Raw genomic sequence first — 9086 nt, forward strand, 5'->3', positions numbered from 1 at the left:
AGATATGAATGTGTTCCCAGAGAGCTGAAACGTGATGAGAACGTTCCAACAGAAGTGTGTGCGGTATTCTTATCCGTTCTCAAATCCGTTCTCTCATTCCTCCGTCTCCTGATTGGCTGAAAGAATGCCCTTCTCTTTTAGTCCTCCAAAGTCCTAGAGCGTACTAATTTTTTCTTTGCTCTCCCATGTATGACGTGCCCCCGTCTTTGACAAAAGGATTTTATCCTATTCTCTGCATACACACACGTGTGTGAGGTTTTTTTTCTGTGCACGGGCACAAAAAAGCAGAAATGGAGACATTACATAGACATTACATAGACATAATGCATAGCACTAAGTATCACAGGTTGCATGTTTGCAAACTGTTACCGAGTCGCAAAAGCAGAGGATACAAGTGTCTCTGGAATTGTCACAGAGTGACTTCTGTCGCCAGCATATTGCAATGTGTCTAGACATATTTATCTCTGGAGTTGTGTAAGTGACCCATCTCTGTTGTGTGTAGGCACAATACACCATGATATCCGGGGGCTGGTGTTTAAAGGACATCTGGGGTCCGCGGATGCAGCGACACCGAGGGCTGCACAAGGAAATGGGGGGAAATTTTCTGAGGGGGGGGGGGAACCTGGAGGTTTCTCAGTTTTTTGTCTTTTTAAAACCTCTGTCGGGCTCTGAGGATTTGGGGCTGGCCTCCCTGCGTGCTTATGACAGATTGTGCTTTTTCCAGCTCGGCTTTGGGGCTTCTCCTCCCCCTGCAGATGATTGACAGAGGAAAGGGAGGCATTTAGGGGCAAATTTAGACTGGGGGTTGGTTGTTCGGGGTCACATGTACGGAGGCAAGGAGACTATTGGATGGCCGGGTTTTGGGTATTGAAGCCATGGAGGCCATAATGGATGAGGGGTGCTGGAATGCTGGGAAATATATGCAAATTAGCTTTAAATTTTGGACAAAACGAGCTCATAACAGCAAAAGGAGCGGGTTGTTGGCAGCAGGACAAACGGTATAGGATCGACCATAGAAAGAGATGTCATAGAGCAAGGAACGGCGATACTCGCCATGACACGAAAGACAGTGGAAATGTGTGGGGTCTAGGGTGCTCTTGATGCCAAATTGCTCAGTCGTGGCTCCTGTCATGGGAGCTCGACATGCCGCTGTATGTTGTTATCCTTGTAGGTGACACAGAAAGGAAAGGAGTTGCCTGCAGCGGGCAGAATTCTGGAGCAGCAGTAAAGCATCTCATGAGGTGCTTTACTGGGCTGCCAGAAGACCGCTGGACAATATGACCCTGTTCTCATACTGTGTGACCTACAAGGATGACAGTATATTTCGGCCTGCACAAAAAGAGGCGGGGAACTTCCCCGCCTCACATTCTGGTAAAAGAAAAGAAATAGAAAAAAAACCCTTCCCTCCCCAGTGTCCCCTGAAGGTCTCTTCCATTTTGGGAGAAAGGGTGGGGGCCATGTAGAAATGCATGCAAGGCAGAGTTTCACACACTATAGACATCCATGGAGGGTGTACCGGGGATTGGCAGCATGCTGGCTAATATGCAAATGGATCTTGTTCTTTGAAAAGCATGAGCAGCCCAAAGAAGAGTGTTAACTAAGCCAAAATTACATCTGAGGAAGTGGGTTTATGTGTAATGTTGACCATGGTTTTCATTGCTGGCTGGTAAAATTATTTTCAAAGAACTGTTCTCCCTCCAGCATGTTAAAAAAGGGATCATTTCTGGATTTCAGGAATTATGTTCTTTTTCATCTGTAATCTGTTATGCATTTGAGAAATTATTTCATATTCAGAATTTAACTAATATTAGAATTTGTTTATAGTACTGCACAATTTGCCACTCAAAACTTACCATTGCTGATGGATCATTAAGCAACCATGTATATCAATACTCTCTGCCTGAATATTATTATTATTATTATTATTATTATTATTATTATTATTACTGTTAAGCTTTATTTGCCAAGTGCTGAAAGTTTACACAGCAATGTATTTCCATTGCTTTTAATTGGGATAATTTTTATTTTGTAGAACATTTCTACTTGCATGTATAAAATAACATGTATGGCCACTCTACCATGCATTTTGGATTGTTTGAATGAAGACACTTCTTGGTCACAAAGTACATGTAAAGGCTGTCAAACAGAAGCAGTATGATGTGGGCTAACTTTACAGGGGCCTACTGGTAATATGTCATACCAGCATCTACCTTGAATGTTTGGAATGCTAGCTTTTCACAGCTAAGCGAATTTGATATCTGGATAAAGGTTGTTATGTTACCTCTATCTTTATGAAACTATGTACCTTTGATGCTCTTGGCAGTGTGTATTTCCTGTACTTGGTGGCATGGTATTCAAGAAATTATCAATCTGCCAGTCTGAACAGGTATTTTTATATAGAAGTAAAGGACACTACTGTTAAGCATGGCAACAGATGTGAGTTATTAATTACAAACTGCATTTATTACACTGCGACGCAATACAACAAAACAATCTTCTCAATCTGTAATAACAAACAAATGATTACCCAGAAATTGGGGAATCATACTTGTTAAAAATAAAGTCTGGTTCCCTTGGAACAACATACTTGTAACATATCCAACTTTGGATGCAAGTCAAAAAAAGGTTTAATAAAAAAATCAGAAATACCCTTTTAAAAAAAAGGACAATCAATACATCGTTATCATCGATCGATGCATGTTATTGGACATCTAAATAATAGCCATCTTATTTTAACAGTACAGTACTGTGTCCAACCTCTAAACTTGTATTCAATAACAATGCAGTAATAATAACATGTGTGAATACATTTAAGTGGTGGATGTTTTCTGCAGATGCAATTCAATTATATTCTCGATTTTCTTTAATCTTCCATTCATTCTCTGTAGTACTCCCACAATTTTCCTATTGATATTTTCCTGGATTTTCAAGGAAGATTGCACTGTACAGACAAAAGATATATACAAATAGCTTTTAATAAGACAGTTTATTGCAATGTATTCTCTGTTTAACACAATATGTTCGTATATTTCTTTTTATTTACTGTCTTGAAAGTAAAGTTTTCGTGATATTCAGTTCTCCGGTATATAGATGTATGTTATTAATATAAACCTTAATCCTTATATGACCACCACTCTATTTTGAAAAAGACAATGCATATTTATTTAAATTCACCTGACTGTTGAAGTTCAGATATATAGCTGGGTACAAGAGTTTGGGGTTCTGGCAAGATGTCTCTTGCCGAAAGGATTCCCGATGGTCCCGACTGGATTCCACTACAGCAAGGTTCATCTATAGTATCTGCATGTTGATCCATATAAAAAAAATTAAACAGATAACTAGATCAGAAATTGTGCATTGATCATAGTAAGAATACTCTAGGAAAACTGCAGGTCGATAATACAACTAAAAATGTAGGACATTAAAATTTCTCCATCTTTTTGCAGTTAGAAAAAGTAAGAAAACAGAGTGGCAATGCTGTTGTCTAATAAATTTATCCTCCATATGTACACCCATCTGTCCCTTCCTATGTTGGAAAAGTATGGCGACCTCAGGGCTGGTAGTCCATTTTAATGTTGTTTTCTTTTGGAAACTGATAAGGGAAGTAGCCTAATATGATATTGATATAGTGACTGTCTTTAGCAACTGTTCCTTATGGCTACAACACTGGAGGAATTCCATGGCATACTATGCAACAATGAGCCTTTACTTGTAAAGCTACAAACTTACCCGAGGGATTTTTTTCCTGGGAGCCATGGTTCCCCGCCATAAGCCACAGCTCTTTCATTAGGGGGAAAAAGGGTGGTTGTTTTTCTTTGGGGGGTGATGGCCCAAAACTATTCAGACTGTCCAAAAATGTATCACGCGTCATTTTGAACTTCATGAATACCTCTTCGACGGTGTGGTTGTAGCCATGCATTTTTAATTGCGCTGCTACCTCTCTATGCACAGGAAGAATGGGTATAGAACGGGACCTCATGAGCGTCTTTAATTTTCCGCTCCCCCTAACAAATTTCAGGAGCAGATCAATCTCCTTATTGACCCATTTGGAACCCTTACTACGCGCCATCACTGCTTCCCAATAACTTCGGCCACTCCGAAATGTCCAGCGGGAAGAGGGATTTGCAACGTCATCACTGTGCAGGGATTTTTGGCGCCAAAACATAGACTTGCGCCCTCTAGTGCTTTTACTGCAGTGCCGGGAGTTTGGGAGTGCAGAGAGCCAGCATCAGCAGCTAAGTGCTAACGCAGAAGTTTATTTCACAACCTCTATAATTAAATTGCAGACAGTATTATTTTATACTTTCTGTAATTAGGAAAGCCATGGATAGCCATGCAGTGACCGAAAGCAGTGCCTCCGCACAAGCAAGGGGGAGGGTGTGGAGTGCCAATGAAGTTTTGGCCTTATTGGAAATATGGAAAGAACAAAAATTGCAGACCAAATTAAAAAAGAATTACAGAAATTTGGACATATTTAAGGTTGTATCTGATGAAATGGCAAAGAAAAACCATGTCAGATCTGCCGAGGAATGCAGAAGCAAATCCAAAAAAATGAGATTTGAGTATAGAAAGGTTGTGAAACATAATCAGAGAAGTGGAAGCAACCCTATTACATGTCCCTTTTATAGGGAACTAGAGGAAATCTTTCATGGGGATGTTAGCATCACCCCTAACAGGTTATCCCGAAGTCTTCATTTTGAAAGGGAGGGTGAAACCACAAATGTGACTCAAGAAACCGCATTCACCTCCATGGCTAACACAGGCGAAGGAAGCACCCAAGAAACAACTACCAGACAAGACAGTGATGAAGGCAAGTAGCCCATCTGTAATGCCTGAAGATTTCTGCTATGTGCATGACAACATTATTTTGTTAAAATAACAAAGGCTTTACTCTTTTTTTCCCCTTGAATTTTTCAGATTCTGATGACACTTGTCTCGATGACACAGTCATTACTATACCTTTCACAATTTTGGAAAGTGGACCTACGCAAATAGCAGGTAGTCATATATAAATTTATGTCAATTTCTGGATCTCTGTTTTCTTCATAAATATTGTGAACCTGTATATGTGTTCAAAAGAAATAACGTTGGTGTTTAATGCTCCACTTTGAAGGTGCGACTGGAGAACAATTGGGTGACTTGGAAAGACGTGCAGATGATACAAGCGGTAGAAGCGATGGTAGGTAGTATCTGCTTTTCTAAGAAAATTCCTTGTCTAAAACCCTTTACATGATGCTACCATAAGAAATAAATTTCCTTCCCGTGGGCTTAATCTATTTTCACTAATTTTTAAATTTCAGTACGTAACGATCCAGAGGACGAACCACCCAATGTATTGCTGTCTCCTGGAACAAGACTGCGTTCGAACAGGAACAGGAATCGTCGCGCCAGAAGAGGAGAACATATTGCGCGCACTATAATGCAGAGTGCAAGTTGAGAGGCCCAACTTACCCGGAGAACACAGGAACGGTTCATGGAAATTGTACACGACAGCATGAAAGACTATAGGAGGACAGAAATGGAACTTGTAAATATTATGAAGGAAGATGTAAGGAGAAGTGCACAGGACAGACAGAGAATGTTGCAGTACATGGAGACCATGACTGAACTGTACCGGAGGAAAGTAGATCATGAATGTTCACTTCCAACGGGGCAACATGATACTATCGCCCAAGGAACTATGCACACATCATTCAGGGCATCTCCGTGTGATATCACTCCTTCAACACCAGGCCCAGCTATCTTTACAGATTTCCAGGAGCAACCATCCACATCGTATTTTGGTGGGAAACGTCAAGGGAACAATTCCCCTGAACTCTTTGATGAACTTCCTCCTGCTTATGCTCCTGATGGTTGTCCTGTCACTCCTACTAGTGAAATTAGAGATGATGACAACACAGTAGAGAACATCAACAGGGATGTTCAGAATGTTGTTGCAGTCACTGATCCCCCAAAAAATGAAGGCTGTATTGGAACCGTGCAATGTGTGAACAATGCAGGAACATCTTCCTTGCAATGCGCAGTTGCACCTGTACCAAAACAAAATAAACCATGCAGTTCTCGTACTGGGAGGATTATCAAGAAAAAAAAAATATTTTCCCCATAAGGGAAACATATAGGGAAAAGGTTCTGTTTTGAAACCTCAGATATGTTTCAGCATTCTATGTTTACCCTGTTACGTGCCCTTTGTGACCGATAAAGAGGGACTTAAACCATTTCTCCTTGAACCAAATTAAAATTTCGTTTTCATGTTAAGAAAAACGTTTGTATGTCACCATGTGCATATGGATATGTTCTCACATAATGTATATACAGTTTATATAAATGCATGCTTTCTTGACATAATGGAAAACAAGCCACCAGACGGTTTTTTTCCAAAAGAAAAAGGATATTTAATCGTGTTTTAAAATGTTAAGTTATATTGTTGATAAAATAAAGCTGTGTTCTCAGAAATTGGTCTACCGTCCTTAATATACCTAAACATTTCCACAACAATAGCAATATTATTCAGCAATGGTTTCTAGAACAGCCTTCCTTTTGGTTTTCAAGTTTGGTATTATCCTTAATGTCTTCACAGTGTAACATTGCAATGGTAGGAACCATGATGTATTAATATAAATGTAATATAAACAAGCCATTTTTACACCATTGTTTTCCTATATTCCCAAAAAATGATATTTGAAACATCAATATAGCAATTGTATAACACTTCAAAATAGATTTCCAAAATTTGGGTAAACAATGAAACTAATCTATAACAGTCAGGTATTTATACCCCACAATAATATATACACCACTAGCAGAACCTGATTGGAAAAAAAAAGTTAAAAGAAAAAAAAGCTAAACAACCGTGATTCAACATTGCCGTCTGGTAAAGTTATTCACATGTTGTACATGACATGTTGTCAAACACATGTATATCAACATTAATAGATTGATACAAAGGTAAACCAAGAAAAAACGTTTTGATCAGATCAATGCTGTTGCCATAACTGAGGTGATGTTATGAAACATCAAATAATGTCAGTTTCTGGTGTTACCGACCCAAAATAATGCTAGTTACTGCAGATCTAACAGTTTGACCCTCTTTTTTGTGATTTGTAGAGTGTCCTCCGATGTTATTCGCTAAAGCGGGGAGGACAATTTTCGCAGGTGGCTCGACATCGGGATCAAGCACTTCTCCCCTCGTCTCACAAATATTGTGCAGTATGGCACATGCTGTGACAACAGAGATAAAATTTTCCTCTTTCACAGTTAGTCTACCAGACAGACACCCCCACCTAGATTTCAATCGTGAAAAAGACCTCTCCACCACACATCTTGCCTTGCAATGGGCGGTGTTATAAGCAAGCTTGTCAGGTGTTAATTCTCCACGATATGGTGTCATGAGCCATTTCCTGATTGGGTAGGCACCATCCCCTATAATCAGTGGTGGAATGGCTACATCGTGGACATGAAGGGTGGGATTTCCGGGCACAAAACAGCCTTCATCCATCACTTGACAGATAGCGGAATTGGTAAATATGTGGCTGTCATGAGATCTCCCACAATTCCCTACTTCTATGTCAATGAACCTCCCACTGTGATCTGTAGTTGCTTGCAGAACAATTGAAAATCCCTGCTTGCGGTTGATGTATTCCTCTCTGCGTCCCAGCGGTGGGCAAACAGAAATATGAGTGCCATCAATAGCTCCTATGCAGTGTGGGAATCCGAGTCTCTGAAATCCATCCATAATCTGAAAAAAGGCAAAGGTATAATAAATTTGGGATATCAAAAAAGTGGGTTAACATATTTCATATCAGATGATGCATTATTATTATTATTTTTTGGTATATGAAACTGGGATCAAAGAGACAAAAGCATAAAAAGGACGATAGAAATTATTATGGTTTATATATATACCTAGAACACACTGAAGGGGAATCCAGATGTTACTTGTTCACATATCAACTCTTACAAATATATCAAGATACATTTTTTCAGAATTGCAAACCACAACAGCACAGCTGGATAAGAGAGAGGCCAGCAGCAGAGATGCACCTCCGAAGTGCATGCTCCAAGCCTAGGACCACCCCCCCAGCACAGCTGGATAACAGAGAAGCCAGCAGCAGAGATGCACCTTTTAAATCCATGCCCCAAGCCCAGGACCATTAACCCACCCCCATAATTGCAAAGGTAATTGAAAGCCTTTCTTTTTTTCCCAAACAAGGAAAAGGCAGGATGTAAACATATCTTAATGGTATTACATAAGCAAAACCTATCTATCTTTAGATATGCATTAATGCATTTGCACCCAGAAGTCTTAGGTTTAAAAGTAATATTGATACACACCGTGTGGTAGTTTCCAAGCTGGATAGTTTTCCTCAGCAGCAGCTTCTCCATAGCAAGGCACACCTCGATGGCGATTTCTGCAGCTGTGGATGCTCCAACCTCAAAACGGGAAGCCACCTTCCTATACATCAGAGGGCTTGAGAGCCACCAAATAGTTAGGGCCACTCTCTTCTCCACCGGGATGGGACTCCGGAATACAGACTCCCCACGCTCCAGCTCTGGTCTCAAGATGCTAGCCAGATCAAAAAGGCTTTCTTTAGACATGCGGAAGTTAGAAACCCACATGTCGTTATCCCATCGCTGGAGGACTTAGTCACTCCACCAGTTGGTCCGCTCCCGGGGTTGCTGCCACCAACGTGGGATGCGAGGCCAGGTCGCCATCCATGCCAGACAACTGGATATATCTAGATTGCCGCTGGCAGCCATAACTGCAATCTTACTCAGAGCAGCCCTCCGGCGCGAAATGAGGACAAGTGATTTAGCAATGCGACTCATTCTTCTCCTTCTTCGCTCTTCTTCTTTCTCTACCATGCTCACAAGATCAAAAAATGCTTTCTCCGACGCCATCTTTACACCCCACAAGGAAGTCACCGGACGACTTCCGGTTAAAAACAACCACCGAGTGGCGACGTCATTGGTACACCGCCCACAATATCTAATACGCATGCGCTATAGCAAACCGTTCTGAGAACGGTTTCAAGAAAAAGGAATCGCAGTGCGGTAAACTGCCGTTCTGATCACGTTCTGATCACGTT

General features: G+C 40.7%; 1 long non-coding RNA gene across 1 annotated transcript; it reads left to right on the forward strand.

The window, feature by feature from the left end:
• The first annotated feature begins 4773 nt into the window (after nt 1–4773).
• On the forward strand, nt 4774–5479 carry LOC149314371 (uncharacterized). The gene is made up of 3 exons (XR_016281118.1): nt 4774–4998; nt 5114–5179; nt 5301–5479. It is a non-coding gene; the product is annotated as an uncharacterized LOC149314371 (long non-coding RNA).
• Nucleotides 5480–9086: the final 3607 nt, after the last annotated feature.

Source organism: Sceloporus occidentalis, unplaced genomic scaffold (assembly GCF_023333645.1).
Source record: "Sceloporus occidentalis isolate IW3139 unplaced genomic scaffold, rSceOcc1.0.p SCAF_4, whole genome shotgun sequence".
In the NCBI taxonomy this organism is placed as follows: Eukaryota; Metazoa; Chordata; class Lepidosauria; order Squamata; family Phrynosomatidae; genus Sceloporus; species Sceloporus occidentalis.